This window comes from Plecotus auritus, assembly GCF_963455305.1.
Source record: "Plecotus auritus genome assembly, chromosome: 5".
Classification (NCBI taxonomy): Eukaryota; Metazoa; Chordata; class Mammalia; order Chiroptera; family Vespertilionidae; genus Plecotus; species Plecotus auritus.
In genome coordinates, this window is record NC_137776.1 from 34,703,080 (window position 1) to 34,725,431 (window position 22,352).

Genomic DNA, 22,352 nt, shown 5'->3' on the forward strand with positions numbered 1-22,352 from the left:
CTATGCGCAATTAATATTTGATAAAGGAGGCATGAGCATACAATGGAGTCAAGACAGTCTCTTCAAGAAATGGTGTTGGGGAAATTGGACAGATACATGCAAAAAAAATGAAACTAGATCACCAACTTCCACCATACACAAAAATAAACTCAAAATGGATACAGGACTTAAATATAAGACGGGAAACCATAAAAATACTAGAGGAATCCACAGGCAGCAAAATCTCAGACATATGCCAAAAGAACTTTTTCACTGATACTGCCCCTAGGGCAACGGAAGCTAAAGAGAAAATAAACAAATGGGACTACATCAAAATAAAAAGCTTTTTCACAGCAAAAGAAACCATCAACAAAACAACAAGAAACCCCACTGTATGGGAGAACATATTTGCAAATGTTATCACTGATAAAGGTTTAATCTCCAACATCTACAGGCAGCTTATACAACTTAATAAAAGGAAGATAAATGATCCAATAAAAAAATGGGCAATGGACCTAAATAGAATCTTTTCGAAAGAAGACAGAAGGAAGGCCAAGAGACACATGAAAACATGCTCAAAGTCACTAATTATCTGAGAGATGCAAATCAAAACGACAATGCGATACCATCTCACACCTGTCAGAATGGCTATCATCAACAAATCAACAAACGACAAGTGTTGGCGAGGATGCGGAGAAAAAGGAACCCTCGTGCACTACTGGTGGGAATGCAGACTGGTGCAGCCACTGTGGAGAACAGTATGGAGTTTCCTCAAAAAACTGAAAATGGAACTCACATTTGACCCAGTAATCCCACTCTTAGGAATATATCCTAAGAAACCAGAAACACCAATCAGAAAGGATATATGCACCCCTATGTTCATAGTAGCACAATTTACAATAGCTAAGATTTGGAAACAGCCTAGGTACCCGTCAGCAGATGACTGAATCAGAAAACTATGGTACATCTACACAATGGAATACTATGCTGCCATAAAAAAGAAGGAATTACTACCATTTGTAGGCACCTGGATGGAATTAGAGAACATTATGCTAAGTGAAATAAGCCAGTCAATGAAAGAAAAATACCACATGATCTCACTCATTTGGGGATAATGAAAAACATAAACTGATGAACAAAAAGATAGATACAGAGGCAGTAAAGCATCAAACAGATTGTCAAATTACATTGGGAAGGTTAGGGAGAGGTGGGGGAAATAAGAGATCAACTGAAGGACTTATATGCATGCATATAAGAGTAACCAATGGATGCAAAACATTGGGGGGTGGGGGCATGTATGGGAGTGGGGTGGGGGGGGGCAATGGTAAGATATGTACACATATAATACCTTAATAAAAAATTAAAAAAAATAAATAAATTTACATTTAAAAAAATAAAGAAGGGTATTCTGGTTGCAGTCGACTGGGGTGTTATTTAAAGGGTGATGCGGAGGTATCTGTAACTTCCTCCCTCTTCTCCTTCTCCTTGTATACCCCACCCATCCATAGATAATGGGGAGATGATTGTGTAAGATACAGCCTGACCCACACGCTCTGTGTTTGGATAGAGCCACTGCAAAGATTGACATGCGATGCTCCGTGTCCAGCCCATCGCCCCTCAACGAAGGATGAGCAGTGGCACATTCTGTTTCATTCTCACGCTCACCCTTCTTCTGTGTTTATCCCAATATTTGGCTGAAATCTAAAAGTGGAATAGTGCCCAGGTTAAGCTTATTTTGAACATTAAAAATATATAAATCACTTCCTGTCATCAATATGAAAAGCTGAAGGCATAGGTACTCTGTAATGAACTGCACAAACAATACACAGAGCCAATATAATGAAGTAAAAAGATACAGATATACATCCCCCTTTATTTTATGCAAGTGAACACATATCCACAATTTATAGGTTATAAAACAAAAAATCAAACTTCACAGCTCTGATTGTCGACATTCCTCAGAGATCACTCCCTGTGATATTCCATAATTCGGATATTATAGATATTATGGCATCATATAAAAGATTATGGAATCCCTGGAGAAAGAGAGATAAAAACCAGGCAGTTGAAAAATGGAAAAAAGAATGAGTCTGGCTGGAGAAACCTCATCTTGTATAGCGATGGAATACAGGCTGTGATGGATGCAGAAAATACATTGTCCATCCTTCATTGTATGGAACCGCTCTGGTACCATTCAGTTGATGGCATCAGACTGCTAACAAGAACAACAACAACAACAACAACAACAACAACACAGTAAGAAAAGCTTGAGCCAGAAACAAAGGAGAGACAGGAAATGTCTGAGCTGCCCCCTATGAGCCCTATTCCCATCTCATTCCTTTAGTTGGATATATGCAACTGTCTGTACCAAATCTGATTAATTCAAACGACTGTGGAGAGAAAATTTGAACTTAATGGATTATATATTTTTATTTGCAAGCCTGGACTTTTATTGAATAGCTAATTTATCTATTCAGCAGATGTAAGCCACGGACCCATACTCCTCTGGGTGAGGACTAGGAAAGAGCGTTGGCAGCCTTTTTGGATTCAGTTAGGAGGCATAAGGAAACCTAATAATTTAAGAAAGGCTTTAGATAATAGTATCAAGTTAGGTCCTTATATAAAACATTGGTCATAAGTATCAAAAAACAACTTTTCCACACTGACAGGGTCATCTTTTTTTAAAATAAAAAGTAATTAGTAAGGGGGAGTTGGGCTGCAGTCATCAATGATTACAAAAGTATCATTTAAAAAGATATAAGTTTTTATTGATTTCCAGAGAGAGGACAGGCAAGGGATAGAGAGATAGAGAGATAGGAACATCAATGAGAGAGAGGAACATCATCAATTGGCTGCCTCCTGCCCCCCCTCCCCTAGTGGAGACTGAGCTACAACCCAGCAGGCAGGTGCCCTGACCAGGAATTGAACCTGTGACCTCTTGGTTCCTGGGTCAACTCTCAACCGCCGAGCCACACAGGCAGTGCAAAAGTACCATTTTATGGGAATGTCATAACTATCTATGCTCTGAAGTCCTACCTACTTGATTGACAGGCACAGCTGTCTCTTTGTGGTGTTTTCTGGCCCAATTACTCTTTCTTGGAGTCCATCATGGGAGGAGGGGGTGGCTCTCACATCACCCAGATGCTGTTCTTAGAGCCTTGTGTGGGTGTCCACCACTCGCCACACCTGTCCTGGGTTGGGGTCCCCTGCCCTCTAGATGGTTCTCCATGCTGCCAGTCATTGCTGCTGCCTTGGACACTGTCCACCAGCCTCCACACCAGCTGTGTGATCAGCTTGTCCAAGGGCTTCCTGATCATTTTGTCTGTTTGTTTTGGTTGTAGAGTATACAAAGGCATCAAACATACTGACCTTGTATCTTTCTATTTGCATATTTTAAAGAAACATTATGATAAAAGTAATGTAATTCAACTCTTTTAGAAGAGAATGTATTCATCTAAAATTGAGAGACACCACATTTTCTAAAACATTGTGATATAGACTAGACAAGTGTCTTTACAGACAGTGAAATGGGTTCCGGGAGGATGAGCCTTGTACCAAACAACTCAACCGGCTTCTGACTGGGTTACATTCCTTTCACCCTGCAGGCATCCCCTGGTCCTGTTTAGCCCCAGATCTGGAATCCCAGGGTCTGAGTCACAGGGAGGCAGGTCATGAACCAGCAAAAGAACTGTTCTAACACTTGAGCTATTTGCCAGGTTGCTCAGAAACAGAGCGGCCTGGTGGCCACAGGGACAAGGTCAAGGTTGCCCTGATGCCATAGGTGGCCAGGGCAGAGGAGGGGTGTCACTGTACCAGAGGGTTTCCTGGCAACACACTCAGGCCCTTCCTGAGGAGAGTTGTGAGATCTCCCATGTGCAAAGGTTAAATTTGCAAATCACACTGCAGGGAGTCAAATTGGCAGTTCCTGAACAGTGATTGTGGTCACAGGGACAAATGCTAATGACCCTATTAAGAGTGACAGGGACATGTCTTTGTCCTCACCAGTGGAAGTCATCTCCGGATAGCAATAAATTGATTCCTGAATATCATGTGCAGCATAAATAAATAAATAAATAAATACTTGGCCCAGAAATGAAATTCTAATAGACTTGGTGGGAAGTAATTTGTGAACAAATCTTTCTGCTGCTCTGTATGCCAATGGCATCTCTGGGAGAGGTCATCAGTGTCTCCAGAGCATTTTCTAATTACTAATGCTAATTAGCTGCATCATCATTTGCATACCATTATGAGGCAGAAGCTACAGAGGGCAGAGACTCTGGAGTTTTTATTTTTTTCTCCTGTTTATTCAGGAATGAGGGGACTTCCACCCAGGATGCATTTGTCAATAGACAGGATGGCTGGAGTAGGGTTCAACCCTAGGCATGTCCTTGGGGGCAGGACAGCTTCCAGCTCTCAGACCTGAAGACAAATGCAGCTTTATCTGTATACCTACACCTGTCCCTGTGTCTGTATCCATATCTATATCTACTAGAGGCCTGGTGCACGAATTCATGCACCAGTGGGGTCCCTTGGCCTGGCCTGCGGGATTGGGCCGAAACTGGCTCTTTGACATCTCCTGAGGGGTCCCAGATTGTGAGAGGACGCAGGCCAGGCCAAGGGACCCCACCAATGCATGTTCAGGACCAGGGAAGGACACGGGATGTTGGCTAGCTAGGGAGGGACTGAGGAAGAGTTCCAGGGAGTGACCAGCTGGTCTCGCTCAGTCCCCATTGATCAGCTGGACCCCAGCAGCAAGCTAACCTACTGGTCAGAGCGTCTGCCTCCTGGTGGTCAGTGCACGTCATAGTGAGCAGTTGAGGAGCCTTAGCATATCTATATATATAAAAGCCTAAGTGGCCTTTATGACCAGTCGACCAAACGACCAGTTGCTATGATACATACTGACCACCAGGGGGAAGACGCTCAATGCAGGAGCTGCTCCCTGGTGGTCAGTGTGCTCCCACAGCCAACCTCCCATGGCCGGCCAACCTCCCATGGCCCCTCCCCCCGGCTGGCCAGCCAACCTCCCAGCCCCGATCAGCCCAATTGGGACTGGGTGAGACAGGCCCCAATAGGCCCCTGTTGCCAGCCAGGCTGAGGAACATTATGCTTTGACTGGTTGAATGAACGACTGAGTGACCAGACACTTAGCATATTAGGCTTTTATTATATAGGATATCTATATATCTATATCTATATCTATATCTATATCTATATCTATATCTATATCTATATCTATATCTATATCTATATCTATAGCTATATCTATAGCTATATCTATCTATCACCTAACTTCTATTTACATCTATCTATCTGTCTATCTACCTATCTATGTAGGCCCATGGCCAATCTGCAAAGGTTTTTAGGCACTCCCAGTTCTAGGAGGTGTGAGGGGTAAAAAAAAGTATTACTTTTCCTCCCACCTTCTAAGTTCTTCTGTTAGCATAGGTAGCTAGATATTAATAATGGGAGGGAGCAAAGGGAATCAGACATTGTTGAGTTAATGGTCTGGGGAGCTGAATGGGACACTGAGCCTGCTGCTTCACTAGAAAGCTACAGCTTCACACACTCCCCCATTCGTTAACTTGTCATTACCGAGGGATGAATAAAAACAGCAGGAGAGATTCCTCTGTGGGCACATGAGCAGGAGGAGCCAAGATGGCAACCACAGAGGCCTGTCTGTCTAGCTCAGAAAAAGGATCCGATTGGATAAGGAACTCAGGAAGATCCAGGAAATGGATTGGTTAGAGGGAGGAACCAGCAGAAGCCCAGGAAAGATTGGGAAATTGATTGATTAGTTTGAAAGGGTACCTGGTCCTTCCCAAGCCTGACATGATATAACTTAAGCTTAAGAAAGAAGCATTTCTCTCTCTCTCTCTCTCTCTCTCTCTCTCTCTCTCTCTCTCTCTTTCTCAACACATGCTCAACCAGGTCCTTTGCACATTCTCTTTCCATAGCAACCATGCGGCCCTAACAGCTGCCTGGGGTCAGGGAGCACCGTGGACTCCACACATGGGCCTGAGCACAGCCCAGCCAGAGTACAGCTGGGAACAGACTAAGCTAGCCTATCAGGACAGAGACATGGCCTGAACCAATTGCTTAAAATGTCTGGACACTGGCCCTATGTCTGGGCCTGATGAAGACAAGGCTAAATTTTTTCACTGTGGGATAGACGGAGATGAGACATTGGGAATCCAGGGCAGTCCTTTCAATTTGCTTCTTCAATAAAACCTTGCCACACCACACCACAGCCTCCCATAACTGTGGGTCCCTGGAATGCCTTCCTTCTGACACCCTGAAAGGCCTCATTTCTACCAGGCAACACTTCTAGCTGGGCTAGTAATTAAATTAACAGGAAAAAATTAAAATGTTAATATTTGTGTAGGGGAGGTGGCTGGTTAGCTCAGTTGGTTAGAGCATGGTGCCAGCAAGTGTGCAGCGGGAATTAATATAAGCATGAAAATTCCAAAGACTGTGAGGCAAAATTGGGTATATATGACATTCCAGACAAAGGATAAAAAGCAGGTATGTGGTATGAGATTTCAAAGCAAGGAGGCAGTTTATAGGTAGTAGAGGGAGATCGGAACATACTCGGCAGGTAAATGTTTGCTCGGCAACGCAGAAACCGTGAGAGACAGCAGGTAATCTAGTTAACTGGCTCCTGCTTTGCACCTTCCAATCTACCGTGCTTATTTCAAATTAGGCTGAGGTGAATCCGTTAACATCTCCCTCCTGGAGGAGGTCTTTCTGAATCTCTTGGCAGGAAAGGGGGAGGTCAAATATTCTTCATGAGCCTTTGTTTCTTAGTAACCAGCTTAAAATCATTATTCCAAAAGGTAAAACTTTGGTCCCCTTTAAAGGTCATGTGGTACAGTGGTTGGGAGTCTAAGCTATGGAGTTAGAGTAGACCCTAACTCAGCCAGATGAGGGAATCTGACTACTACTGATTCAGGACTCACGTTGACACTGATGGGATCAAAATTCTGCCACCCTAAAGCTGCCTTTTGGGATGTTGATTTTTATATTAAAAAGAAACAAAGGATTCAGAATCTTTGACCTTCCCCCTGCTGCTGTCCATGAAATTCAGACAGAGAAACTTGCTTTAGGGAGTGTGGTAGGCAGTTAGATAGACATGAGCAGAGCAAGGACAATGGGCCAGCCAGGTACAGAAGGTCACCAGGGTGGAAAGCCCCAGGTGCCTAGCAAAGGATAATTGTAGGGTAGGACCTCACCCCTAGGGTGTCCTTTTTTTCCCTAGCATCTCACTGGTCATGAGGTTTGGATCCCCTGACTTTTCCTCCCCAGAGATAACATCTAGGCCTCAGTTGTATTTCAGCTCCAGATCCAGAAAAGCAGCGAAACCAGACCAGTGACCCCATGGCTGACCTCAGGACCAGCTGCATTAGATAATGACTCCCTGCCCTGGTGCCAGCCAATCAATCAGTGGAAACCTAGACCCTGAAAAGACACACATGGAAAACTGCTGAATAGTCTATTGAGATCTTCCCCTGGGACCTCCCCTAAAATCTCCGCCTTTAAGACCTTTAGGACCAAGATCCAACATGCTCTCCCTCAAAAGAAAGAGCACACCCTTGCCTTTCCCTTCCCCTTCTCCCTCCTACTCCTCTCTGGCAAGTTACCATTATCTTCCTCACTCCCAAGCTCCAAGGACCTTTCCTTTCTCTCTATAACTTGTTTCCTACGCCCTTTTCTTCCACAAATTACTTCTTCCACCTCTGTGATTTTCCAAATAAATGTTCTCTTATAGTTTGAGTCTTGGATCTGAATTTTTTCTTAGCCAGAACTCAAATTCTGAGGTTGCTGAACCCAGGTCCAGTCTGACCCCACCAGTCTAACACCTGGTGCCATTCCCCCACCTACAACACTTCCTGGCCCCCCTAATTCAGGAGATAGTGTCTGCAGAGCTGACTGCCTATATGGATATTTGGCTTTTGCTTGTTTTTCTGCTTTAAACACACACACACACACACACACACACACACACACACACACACCAGCAGGAAACTATAAAAAATCAATTACTTATTTTTTTAATTCAGAAGATAGAGTGTATATTTCTTAATTCATTTACATAGTCTATATCATGACAGAAATTTCACCTGAAAATTAACCGCTAGCTTCTCCTCTCCATATTTGATTATCTTCATGGATTTTTAAAATAAGAAATAGAATAAAGCCTTTAAAAATATAGTTAGCCTACCTTTGTCATTCTAACCTTGAGGTTTGTTATTTCTTTAAAATAAATACAGTGGAAAACTTTGTACTGCTAAAATACAGAGCCATTATAATTATGTTGTAAATAATATAGATCAGTTGTTTGAGATGTGAAGTGTGGGATTTTATTAATAAACTAGAGGCCTGGTGCATGAAAATCCGTGCACTTGGGGGTCCCTCAGCCCGGCCTGCATCCTCTCACAATCTGGGACCCCTCAGGTATGGTCCCTAGGTCTGGCCTGAGATCAGGGCCTATCAGGGCTTTCCTTCTCCCTGCTTCAGGCAGCTGGCCCCACCCCTGCCGCTGCCACTGCTTGCCATCTGTGCAGCACTGTCCCCCCTCCCCTGCCAGGGGTCATCTGCCTACCTGATGGCCCCTAACCACTTGCCTGCCTACCTGATGGCCCCTAACCACTCGCCTGCCTACCTGATCACCCCTAACCACTTGCCTGCCTACCTGATCACCCCTAACTGCTTGCTGGGGGGCAGGGCCAGCCCTGCGAGGAGCCTTCTGCCAACCTGATTGCCCCTAACTGCTGGCCTACCTACCTGATCACCCCTAACCACGCTGCCTGCCTGATTGCCCCTAACTGCTTGCTTGGGGGCAGGGCCAGCCCATGAGGGGCCGTTGTGGTCTGGTCTCTGGTCATTTCGGTCGTGACCCCTCTGGCCTTTTATTATATAGGATTAGAGCATCAAAATGTGTCTGTAGCTTGCTGAATTAGGATTTGTGTGTGTTAATATGCTTGAAATTACACATATGGAGAGTCCCCAAATGAACCCCACTGCATTTAATTATGTATTGTTTAGTGAACACATCATGGTATACTCCACTCTGCCATACTGTCCTCACTCCTTTCCCACAGGTTTAATAATAGTCTTTGCATTTCTGGAATATATTTAAGCATAAGTAAATATCAATCACCCTATAAATCACAAATTTAGTCCATTACTCCACATCGCTCTATTAGTTCTCTACTGCTGTCTACCAAATCATCACAAACTTAGCAGGTTAAAGCAACACACATTTATCATCTCATGGTTCCCATGGGTCCTGAGTCTGGATGTGTCTAGCCTGGGTCCTCTGCTCAGGGTCTCTCAAGGCTGCAGTCAAGGTGTTGGTCAGGCTGTATTCTCATCTGGAGGTTTGACTGGGGAAGAACCTAATCCCCAGCTCCCTCCGTTATTGGCAGGAATGATCTTGTGGGTCTGTTTTCTTGCTGACTCTCAGCAGGGCACAGCTCTCTGCAGTTCCCAGAGGTCTCCCACAGTTCCCCTGCTACACGACCCTCTCCATAGCCATTCATGATGTGGCTGTCTGCTTCTTCCTGCAACATTCAGGGGAGGAGATCACTCAGGCATCAATGCCAGGGGTGGGCAGGGACCAGGGGCCATCTGAAGACTCTGTTGACCACTGGCCTCTTCATTGTGATTCCAGCTTAGTGCTCTAGGACTACCTAAGACTTACATTGACATGCAGAAAAGAATGGCATTTTAATGCCCAACTTAGATTTAGAGAATTTGAGAAATTTCGAGGCTTATTTGCTTCATTATTCATGTATTTTCAGAGTAGTAAACTTTGCTAGATTCTCTTTACTACTGGGACATCAATCCCCCAGCTCTTTTGCATGCTAATACATGGAGTACAGAAGCCTGCTTCCCTGAACTTCAGGTGGGACAATTCTATGCAGCATTTTAGATCCAGAGACAACACACACACACACACACACACACACACACACACACACACACACACACACACTCACCATGGATTAACCAGTTAACTACCACGATATTTCGAATTTAATTCAAAAAGTTCCACAGCTTGCGTCTATAGACATTTATGGCATACAGACAAGGCTAGACTTTATCTGAGGCCACATTCTTGCTTTGCTTCTTCTCTTTCCCTCTCCTGCTCCCTCCCTCCCTTACATGTGTCTCCTAAAGAGCATTTTCTCAACATAACACCTGTACCTGTGTCCCTGACTCAGGTTCTTCTTCTAGGGGGTCCAACCTCAGACATCTGTCTTGTTTCAAAAGAGATGTCAGGTGCTCTAGCACAGCCATTAACTGCCTGGGTTTGGGTGCCAGGCAAGTTGGAGTTTGTTTTCCGCTTCTGCCACTTACTACCGTGTTTCCCCGAAGATAAGATAGTGTCTTATATTAATTTTTGCCCCCAAAGACACGCTAGGTCTTATTTTCAGGGGATGTCTTATTTTTCCATGAAGAAGAATATGGTACACATTTATTGTTAAATGAAAATAAAGGAAATTTATTACCTGTATACGGTACGGTAGTACTGTAGTTGTCAACACAAACCAGACAAACTGTGAATCCTACAGTATTAAGAATTTACTCATTTATTCAATGATAATCATGTCATCATCTTCTGGAACATCATCATAACAATACAATTCCTGAATTTCCTGGTGAATTTCTTGTGACTCCATTTCTTTCAGAATCAGTGGACCAAATCTCTCATGTTTAGCAATAGCACTGTCTTTAAATGAGTACTTCTTGTCAAGGTCGCCTGCTTGCAGTGCATTTGCAATGCAACTGTCAGTGATTTTCTCCCATGAATTCTTCACACAAGTCACAACCTCTTGTAGTTTAGATTTCACAAAGTTTCCACGCTGATTTCTCTCCATTCTATTTTCAATGTAGTCATTAATTTCCATGCGCAAATTGTCTTTGAATGGCTTGTTTATTGCAATATCAAGAGTCTGGAGATAGGCCGTCATTCCTGCGGGAATCATTATCTGATCTATTTTTCTTTCGTGAAGAAATGTCTTCATGTCTTTAGCGCGGTGAGTGCTGGCTGCATCCCAGACTAGCAGACCTCTTTGGCTCCCTCGCATAACAAGCGGCAGCATTAAATCGACCCACTTCCTTATAACTGCTTGTGTGGCCCAGGCTTTTTCAGTTTCAAGAATAAAAATGCCCAAAACACGTTCAATCTTTTCCTTCTTGCCCTTAGAAATGATTAAAGGTGGGATTTTAGTGCCATCCAGACGAATTGCCAAAATACAGGAAACACGTGCACTTTTGTAAGCAGTGGAGGGACTGTACGCTAAGGAGGCACCCCGCTATTCAATTGTTGTTTGAGATGATTGGCCCATAAACACTGCAGTTTCATCCATAGCAATCATGTTGGAAAGATTGTATTTAGAGAAGTCAGCATCATCAATAAAGGACTTGAATGCAAGTGCTCGCTTAATAACTTGAGTATCTTCCAACCTAAACAATGTTGTAGATCTTCTTAAAGACAGTTCACTTCGCTGAAGGAAATTATCCAGCCAGTGTTGTGATGCTTTGAAGTCTTCAGGGGCTATGTCAAACTGTGGTGCCATTGCAAGGGCAAATTCTTGAATCTGAGCCCTATTCACAACCAAAGCCTTTGCTCTCCTGTCAACAACCCATTCACAGATCAGGTCTTCCAGCTCGGAAAATAATGGTTGCCGACCTGATCCACACTTGCGCTTTTTAGCATTTCCCTTGTCCACTTGTTCAATGAGGTTACCATACTCTGCTCGCCATTTTCAGACCAATCGGATACTCAACATCTTCTCTTTGCAGAAAGCAGTAAGATTTTGGCCCCAAGAGTCCTCCACGATTCCTTTCTTGTACTCCACGGAATAGCTTTTTCTTTTTGCGCTCATTTCTAGGGGTAAAAAAAAAAGGAATTGAGGTATCAAGGTGGGGGGAGGGGGATCACTCAAAATGACACAGGGGGAATCAGAGGGGGGAATCAAAATGGCACAGGAGAATCAGAGGGGAGATTACCATTTTAGTAACCCCTTTTGATCCTCCTGTGTCATTTTGATTGTCCCCTCTGATCCTCCTGTGTCATTTTGATTGTCCCCTCTGATCCTCCTGTGTCATTTTGATTGCCCCCTCTTATCCTCCTGTGTCATTTTAAGTGATCCCCCTCCCCCCACCCCTGTGCCACTGAACACCTTCACCAGACATCCCCCCTACCCCTTTATCAGACATTTACCCCCTGGGGCCTGCCTGGGGACTGTCACTGGGCTTGCTGGGGCCTGGATCTGGGCTGGAGCAGGGTCTGCCACTGACTGAGAACCTTCAGTCATTATGAAGGCGGCTGCGAGCATCAGGTAAGTGTCACCAGAGACAGACCAGCACTCACCACCTTAGCCGCGTCCCGTCCGCTCTAATCCTCCTGTTCTTCTACACGCATCTGCGAAAGTCTCCTTTCTCCTGCCCTGCGCTCACCGCTCACTCCGACCTCCGCTCTGCCTCCACACAGCAGTGACGTCAGGACTCCGTGTAACGTCACTGGTTGCTAGACGCCAGTCAGGGCGGCCCCAGCGACCAGTTTACGGTAAATTAATTTTCATTCTGAGACAGAGCCTGGGCCTTATTTTTGGAGGATGTCTTATTTTTGGGGAAACACGGTAGCTCTGCATACTTATTACTTAACCTCTGTAAGTCTCAATTTTCCTACCTGTAAAATGGACTTCATAAGGGTAAGAGGACTAAAGTGAGAGGGCATATAAAATGCACATCATATAGTAAGTGCCCAAGATATTTAGCTATTTTCATGATTTCCAAAGGAAACAGCCAGTGGACAAACTTTTCAAGAAAACATGTTTACATGTATTAAAATTATAAGCTCCACACATACGCTTTTCTTTACATCTAATGTAATTATGCAGGCTCTCCCAGAAGTGGCTTTGATTTGTTCTTTGATACTATGGTAATGAGCTCCCATTGGAACATTACTTCTTTCGAGTACTGCCCAGGGACCCAAGGCCCTGCCACAAGGCTGGCCGCCCTTCCTGGGCAGCCCAAAGCCAGAGGTCCAGAGCCCAGCTTTCCTTTGAGGACCAGGAGCCATGTCTTTGAATTCTTAGCAACTTGCTCTTGTTGCTTTTTAAAGGGAATCAATCTAGGCATCTGGGTTTCTTCCAGTGCTGCGGCTCACCCACTGCCCTGAGTGGTGGATTAGAGCTCAGATCACAGTCGCCTTTTTCATAAGAAGGTGCGCATATGTGTGTGTGTGGGGGGGGGGCGGGGGAAGGCAGGCAAGGGGGCAGTGGGCGGGCTCTCAGGGGAGAGGAATATAAACACTTATCTAGTAGGTTTTATTTTATTCCTGTTCCATTATGAATGACCTTATACTCCATGGTAAAGAATTTGAATTTTACTGTAGGCCATGGGGAGTCATTAAAATGTTTTAAGCAGAGAAATGACATGGTCAGACTTGCATTTTAGAAATCTTTGGCTGTGTGGGGAATGGAACATGGGGAAGAGGGGAGGCAGGGAGAGGGATTGCTGGGTTGCAGCAGTCACCCAGGAGAAAGGGAATGGGACCCTGAATTAGTGCACTGACGGTGGGGGAAGAGAGGTAGAAAGGAGAGCAGAACCAACGGGTTTGATAATTGGTTGCATGGAAGGGAAGAGAGGGCAAGAATGGGACTATGGGTTCTGTGCTTGGCAGTGAGGTTGGTGGAGAATCACACATTGATGGGGAACACAGTGGAAGGAATGGGTTTAGGAGTGAGAATATGAGTTAAGTTTGGGTTGAGTTGAGATAGGACCTCCAGGTGGAAATGTCTGGTAGGCAGCTGGCTATAAAGAGGGAGGCACAATAGCCCTGATGTGGCAGTGAGGAGACAGTATGGGGGTGCAGGAGAAATTTGTCTCTGCTCTAGTGGACTACTGGGGAGCACCACCCAGGGGTGTGACCAGACTCTGTCAAGTCAAAGATAGAGAATTATTTCATCATATCAGGGGTGGGGAGGTTTAATCACAAAAGTCTCTTCCTCCCTCTGGAGGATATTGAAATATTGGGGGAGGGAGCGAAGGAGGGGAGGAAGAGTGAAGGCTCAGAGAGGGAAGAGGAAGAACAGAGAATGTGGGAATGAGAGTGTGGCAAGATGCGATGACCAGAGGCACTTCCAGCTCCAATGGGACCAAGAAGAAGAGGGTGCAGAGCATGAGGGTTAGTTAACTGTAAGAACTCCAAAATAATTAGGCACTGACAGGTGCAAGGGTGCCCTTCTCAGTGAGCAGCTCAGTGATGAGTTTTTCCGGCCCCTCCCACTGGTGGCAGGGTGGGGTAAGGGGGGGGGGTTCAAATCCTGGAATCCCTAACCTGGCTCAATCCTAACCACATAAAAATCAAAGCCACACCACTTCCCTTTCCTCAAGCCTCTGCACTGTCTTGCACCCACCTTGATCTCCCTAATATGTGATTAATAAACCTTTTCACCTCATCCTGGGGCCCAGTCTTATCATCCTAATCACTCTGGGATGGACAATTGCATAACCTCCTTGGAGCTTTTAAGTATGACACCTGGCCTGGAACACTTGTTTGACTGTGAGATGGCCTGGCCCTGGCTTCAAGGCCTCCTGGGTGGTGGCGCTGTATAGTGAGACCAGGACCTGGTCTAATCCCTCCTCACTCCCCCTCCAGCTGATTGCTGTTCTCTCTTAGCCAACCTTGCCTCAAGCTCCTAAGAGCAGAGGCTATGTGCTTTTTGTTACCATTCTGTTCCCAGGGAAAGAAAGGAAAATAAAGTGGGAGCTTGGAATCTGGTTCCACACCAGTGGTATATACACCAAGAGTTAGGCCCAGCCCATCCCTAGCCTTTCCATGGATGTTTGGTTTTGGAAACTTTTGGCTAAAGGAACAAGTTAAAAAGGTAAGGTAAGGAACAGAACCACAACTGAGGACTAGGATTCTAGCATTCGGAGTTATCCAGAAATTTCAACAAGGAGTCCCCATCTTGGGGAATTTTTAAGCAAAGGCCAGATCTAGGTTCTTTAGTGAGATTCCTAAAGTGGGTAGCCCTTGGGATCAACTTCCATGGGATCTAGTCTATTCCAGGAATCACCAACCATTAGTGATGGGAGAGGTGCAGTTACTCCTCATGGGCACTAGATGGCGACCAGGCATCAATAGGCTGAACAAGGAGGCCAGGTCCTGGGCTTGGCTGGTTCCACCCCACAGTGACCCTGGGAGGTGGACAGGAGACAGGAGGGCTGGTGGGGCTAAGGACTTCACCCAAGGATCACAGCCTTTCCTCTGGCCACAGCTGAGGCTTCAGGGGAGCTAGCGAGCTTTAATATTAATTATATCGATTAAGCTGTTCCCAATGGCCAAGCGCTGTTTTAAACACTTTCCATACACTGAGGTGTTTAATCCTCACACTGACACCGTGGGTTAGGATTGTCATCATTGTCACTTTACAGATGAGGAAACAGGCAGAGAGATCCGGGAGCTCGTCCGACATCATGCTGCTAGTAGGTGCCAGAGCTGGATTCAAACCCAGAGTCATTGCTCTGTATCTTTTTGTGTTGCTTTTTAAGTGACCAATATGGACAAATATATTGAACCCAATTCATTCATGGACGAGGGCTTCCTTCCATGGCCCTGAAACATCAGGATGGTCCTTCTTGGGACAGTAGGGAGCAGGCCTGTGGGTCAGGCCATGACCTACTCAACTAGTGGGACATGCACAGCTCCTTTCCCCACCTTGCATGAGTTAGTCAAAGCACTTTCTAGAAGTTTCCCCTGTGAGTCTGCACAGTAAGGAGAGTGCTGGCCACTGCTTGCTATTTTTTATTTCTTTTTTTTTTATTTAAGGGTAGTTGGTATACAATCTTATATTGGCACATTACTTTCAGGTGTAGCCATTCAATATTTTTATACTTTATAATGTATATATGATTATTAATTAGTAATTATCTGTCACCCTGTGAGCTTATAGCAATATAATAATTCCCTTGCCCCTCCACCACTCCCCCACCCCTCCCTTCTGGTAATCATCCCTTTGGACCCTGTTACTATGAGTCTGGTTTTGTCTTGTTTTAGATTTCATACCCACTGCCACTTTTGAGAAGACTTAAGATCAACAAGATCTTTCCAAGGTGGAGATCATGGGGGCAGAAAATCAAGTCCCTCTGGGGCAGGACTCACTGTTTGCCAGGCTCTTGCTCTCCTATCTTCTTCCTGGTCTGGACAAAACATTTTCACACTCTGAGGGATAAAGCTACTGACTCGCTCAGGAAAGTTTCTGACATTGAACAAAAGTGGCCAGCTTGCCATGCCTTTGTTCTTTGAGAAACCAGAGCTACCTCACCCCCAAATGCCTGAAGGTTACATTTGCAACCAGTGACTCACTCCATTGAAGTTAATGTTTTTTTCATGTAATGATGTCAAGTTTTTGACACTCGTTGGAGCTTGGTGAGGATATTGAACGGAACCAGAAAGAATCCCACAACCGGTTCAATTAAGTGAAGCATTTAAGGCCCTTTTAGTCTGGGAACCAATTCTACCAGGTGGCATGCTGAGTGTGAGTCTCCAAGCCCCAGGGCCAGCTCAGTGGCAAAGTCACCCCACCCAGGGGCACTTGGCCACCAACTGGGGCATTCTGTCTTCAATCTGGTTTCTTGTTCCAGAGGCCCTTGGCTGGCAGGGATGGAATTCTGCCCCTCTGCCCCCATGGTCATAAGGCAGACAGGCATAAGGCAGCATGGGGCATCCTCCGATGCCTGGCTTCCACCAGGAAATTTGAGCTTGAAAGTGGAATTTAGACTCATGTTATTTTGTTGGTGTTATGATTCAAAATATTTTCTTTTTCAAATTAAGTTTCAAATTAATGTGTAAGTGTCACATTTTAAACCCCTGGCAAGGTGAGACCAGTGATTTGAGCAGCTCAAGACTGTCCTCAGACTCTACCTAAAATGTCACATGAGGAAGCTTCCTACAACCCAGCCCTCCAAGCCCCCAGCACTTGGTCACGTTTGTGGTGCCCTCACAGCTGTGCTCCTTCTCTGCGGTGACATCTGTTTGCCATGTGCTGGCTGTGGACTTGATCTGAGTGTGTCCCCACACTAAGTTCCATCTCATTCTTGACCATCAGAGTGGTCAGGAAATGCTGTTGAACCTCAAAACATGAAGCAGTAGAATTACTAAAAAAGAATACAAATAAACACATTCAATTAAAGGAGAAAATTATCCACAAGAGTCAGCTGCGTCCCATGGGAGCTGATTAATTCTATCACAGCATCTACATCCAGTGGCCTACTGTGCAGTCATTGACTTTCATGACGTAGATGTATCAGCTGAGTAAGGAAGATGTTCCAAGTACACCTTGTAAATATGCAGTTTATAAAGCAGTCCATTAGAAAATACACAAACCTGCATAAGAAAAAATGTGTGGAAGTATAAACTCTAGACTATTAGGAGTGTTTATATTTGCAGTGTTTATATCTGCTGACTGGAGGTCAATGCCCAGGGTGACTTGGACTTTGAAAGCCACATGGTGAAGGTGGCAGAGCTGTCAGTAGCCTGGATACTTGAATGACTGATCCTGAGCTCTGCACAGCACCAACACACACATCAACCTACACCTACAGCAATGGTTACTGGGGCTGTGTCTATGAGGGCATTTTAAAGGGAGGGGACTTGGAGGGTGGACACAAACAGAGACAGGGGTCTTGGACACTGCTGGGCAGGTGTTGCAGAGTCTCATCTTTTTGGGCCTCTCCCCTGCGCGTATCAAGGAGGGAGCTCCCTCCCTCGCGTGTAGGATCTGATGCATCTGCATTTCCCACCAGGAGCAGGCTCCCTTCCCACAATTTATTTGGATTCCACAGTCTTCCAGGCATGGTCAGTTACTGAATTAGTTTCATTTTGTTATTATGATTCAATCCTTCACTAATTCCAAACTTATATTTTATTTCAAGCTCTCTGGCAGATGGGACTTATGGCTCCAATAGCTTGGTCTAATGCTTGGGCATTAAGGAGGAAGAGGGGAAAACATGTCCCCTTCTCTAGCTCTATGTGGCAATTGGCTGACCTCTCCTGGTTTGGTGAAACCATTACTCCCTTACATGACAACCCCCTCTCTGTGGAAGCCAGGTGCTGCACCTATGACTATTGTTGATTTTCTGTCTACATGGAGCAGCCCTGGATTCCCTTTCTGTGGGCATCACACTCTGGCTCTCAGGGGGAAACAGTGCCCAGGTATGGGAGATCTTGCTAGGACTTGATATGCTCATCTCTCCTTCAGCTCCCACCACTGTGATCCATCTCATGACCTCTTACTTCTGGGTTCTCTTGCTAAGTGGGTAGTCCTCGTAGGTATTGCTGGCAGTGCAGCATTGGCCCAGCCACCTTCCATGATACCTACTCTACCAGTGGACAATGCTGGACTCTTTCTACCCCCAGTACCCTAAGTCAGTGGTACACTGGAGATGACTTGAACCAGCTCATAAAATCTGAATATTAAATTTTCAGGAACTTTGTGAATAGATCAGTGGTGCTTTGGTAACTGGAAATATGCCATGGGGGGAGTATTAACACTACGGGGATTGGCAAAAGCCACACACCATAACTTTTTTTTTTTTTCTATCTGGAGAGCTGGTTGTTAGAATATTACCAGCACACCACTGACTTTCTCTGTGGGGCTAGTGGCTGGGTTACTTTCAAACAAGAGACAACCTCTACAGTTGAAGAAAGAGGCCACCACTTGATATCTAAAGCCAAAAGCTGAGTGCACTGCTCGCAGGGGAGGGCGGGCTTGTTGGGCTCAAGTCTCTGAAAAAAGCAAACTGCTGATTCCAAGTAGGATCTGAGGTGTGAACTCAGGGATTGGAGGGCTTTCTGAGGCAGGATTAGTTGTCCTTTAGCAGTGGAACCTGGTTACTGGGATTTAACTGTTACTGGTCGACTGACTCTCAAACTGTGCTCCCTGGTGTGAAGATGTTATCAACTGATAGAAATGAGTTTAAGACTGGCTACGGTGGTTACTTGTGACTATGGCCAAGAACGATCAGCCTCTTTCTCTCTTGAATGTGGAGTATAGGAACTTCTTATGTTCACCATTCTCTGACTCAGTGGTGACCTCCTCGTTCTTAAAGGAAAGGAAGTTTGAGAGGTGGTCCCATGGACAGATAAGGAGGAATGTGTGGATTTAGCTCTTCAGACTGTGTTCTCTGCACAAAAGGCAGTTAACCTTGACTCTTCCAGTCCTGCTCACAGTGGAAGGAGCTTCTAACTGTTTGGCCTGTCTTTTCCATGGGGGTCCAGGGAGTTTTATGCTGAGACTTGTAACCACCCACAGGAGTGGGCTATCTTCATGGCAAATGCTACATTGTTCTTGAGTAACTTCTGAGAGCAAGGAAAGAACTCATCATAGAAAGTCCTACTGTGAATAGAGCTGAAGACCATCATCTTTTAATTTCTCACCGGTGACTCTGGGGTAACGTGAATTATCTGATTAGATCAGGGATACAGAACTCACTTGAGCCTGAAAGCATTTCATCGGAAGCTCTGGATATTATATTTAAAAAGGGCCAGAAATAAACATGACTGTGGCTCATTTATGTAGAGTCAACTGTCTTATAAAAGATCATACACAGCAGTGTTTACCTACAGGGCAGTGGAACAGCAATACTACAATTAATTATTTAAGCAATAGCATCTCTGAGAGTTGCTTAAGAGATATTTATGGTATTTTGCCATGACAACCGCTCTTGTTTTGAATATCATTAAAAATCTATCAAACTGCAGTAGTAGTAGACTTCTGGTTTAAGATTGCACTGGGCTAGCAGCCTCTGAGACAGCCTTCCCCAACCTCCTACTGAAATTCCTGTTGAAGATGAAGAAACCTTGAGTGCAGCAATATGGTCGTGGGCGGGCTGGATATGGGGACCCCTGTGCAGAATGATCACACTGCAGAAGGGACAGCTATGTGTGTCCAGGATGATGAGATGCATGTCTTACATAGTATCTGAGCTTCCTGGGGCTGCTGTAACAAATGACCACAAGCGGAGTGGCTTAAAACAACGGGAATGTATTACGTTACAGTTCTGGGGGGCAGAGGCAAAACAGGTCAGGAGGACTGGGCTCCTTTTGGCATCTCTGGAAGACATTCTGCTTTTTTACCTTCTCAGACTCTGACCCTTCTGCCTCCAATGACATTGACCCCACCCTAATAATCCAGGCCAGTCTCTGCGATTCAAAGTCCTTTGCTCGGTCACATCAGCAGAGTCCCTTTTGATCATTTAAGGTAACATATTCAAAGGTTTGGGGCTTAAGATGTGGCATCCTTTGGGCAGGGCATCTTTCAGCCCACTACACATAGGCTCACATCTCATGTTCCAGGAATGGGACTCGGTGAATGTAGCCCCACGGGTGCTTTAACAGCCCCCACAACAGGTCCAGTCCCCTGCCTTTGAGTTCTTCCTCCTCCTCTCACCCCCTGACATTGCCTTGAGCTCAGCAGCCTGTTTGGTGCCTCTGTGTTCTTGTAGATGTCGTCCTCATGTCCCTTCCACACTGGGGGACCCACACTCCACTGCAGAATCCTCTGGCTTTGGGCCACATCCCTGCCCAAGCCCTGCTGAATGCTAGTGTTACTGCAAAAAAGGGAGCTCAGCCTTGGCTGGTGTGGCTCAGTGGTGGGGCCATCTTCTTGCTGCCTCATCATGTGGTGTTTACTCTGTGTTTGTGTACCCCAGTGTCTCTCAGTGACTCCTAATCTATATATATAAAAAGCCAGTGACTGTAATGCTGTAACGACCATAATGACCAGTCACTATGACACCCACTGTGGCCAGCAAACCGGCCCAATCAGGGGGTGGGGCTGGCTGGCCAACCTCCCATGACCCCTCCCCCTGGCCGGCCCACCCCTGATCAGACTCTCCCACCCTGATCAAGGGCAGGGCCGGCCTGCCAAACATCCCCCCTCCCCCCCAGCCAGTCCTGCCCCTGATCGGCCTACCCCACCACGATAGGCCTGTAACCCCTCCCCCCAGCTGGCCCCGCACCTGATCACACCCCCACCCCAATGGGGGCAGGGCCAGCCGCCAATCTCCTGCAGCCCCTACCGCTGGCTGCTCCACCCCTGATAACACCCCACACCCCAATAGGGGGTGGGGCTGGCTGGCCAACCTCCTGCAGCTTCTCCCCCCAGATGCCCCGCTCCTGATCACACCTCTCCACCCCAATGCGGGGAGCTGGCTGGCCAACCTCCTGCAGCCCCTCCCCCTGGCTGGCCCCATCCCTGATAGGCCCCCACCACCCTGATTGGCCCGCAGCCCCTCCCCCCAGCTGGGCCCACCCCTGATCGTCCCCTCCCCCTCCCCCCTCGCCACTCCAATAGGGTGCAAGACCTGCCGGTCAACCACCCATGGCCCCTCCCACTGCCCACAGCCCTTCCCCATGGCCGGCCCAACCCTCAATAGGCCTCCCAACCCCAATCGGGGGCAGGGCCTGCCAGCCAATCACCCTCGGCCCCTCCACCCAGCTGGCCCGGCCCTGATTGGGCCCCAATTGGGGCAGGCTGGCCAGCCAACCTCCCACCATCTCCTCTTCCCAACAGACCCAGCCCCAATCCACCCCATTTGGGGCCAGGCCAGCCGGACCCCACCTGTGCACAAATTTGTTCACTGGGCCTCTAGTTTCTTCATAAAGGACACCGGTTAGATTGGATTAGGAACACACTCAAGGCCTCATCTTAACTTAATTATTTTTTTTAAAATTGATTTGAGAAAGAGGGAGAGAGAGAAACATCGATTTGTTGTTCTACTTATTTGTGCATTCATTGGTTGTTGTTCATGCCCTGAAGGAGGATCAAGCCTGAAACCTTGATGTATCAGGATGTCACACTAACCAACTGAGCTACCCGGCCAGGGCCTAACTTAATTATCTCTTTAACAGCCCTGCCTGAAAATAAAGTCACATTCTGAGGTACTGGGGCTTGTGATTTCAACATATAAACTTTGGGGGATGCAATTCAGCCATGACAGCACCCACAAAAATCTATGAGGATGGGAGAGATCTACAAAGACACAAAGGCGCACAGAAGTCAGGACAGTAGGTTAACGTGATTTCCTGCAAGGAGGAGAAGGGAGCAGGAAGGTGTCCAGGCAGCCTGCAGAAATCCCAGAATAATTAAGCTGGCCTCTAGCAAAGGTGCTAACGTTCTTCCTGACAGCATCTCTGTCTCCCTGTTAGCCACTCTGTTGGCTGAAGCTCAGACACAGAATCAACAAAACATGTTACAACAATTCTTATTTAACTTTCATTTCAAGAGACCTTACTATTTGCCAGGCCTTCTGTAAAAAGAATTTTTATACACTGGATTCATTCAACATACTGA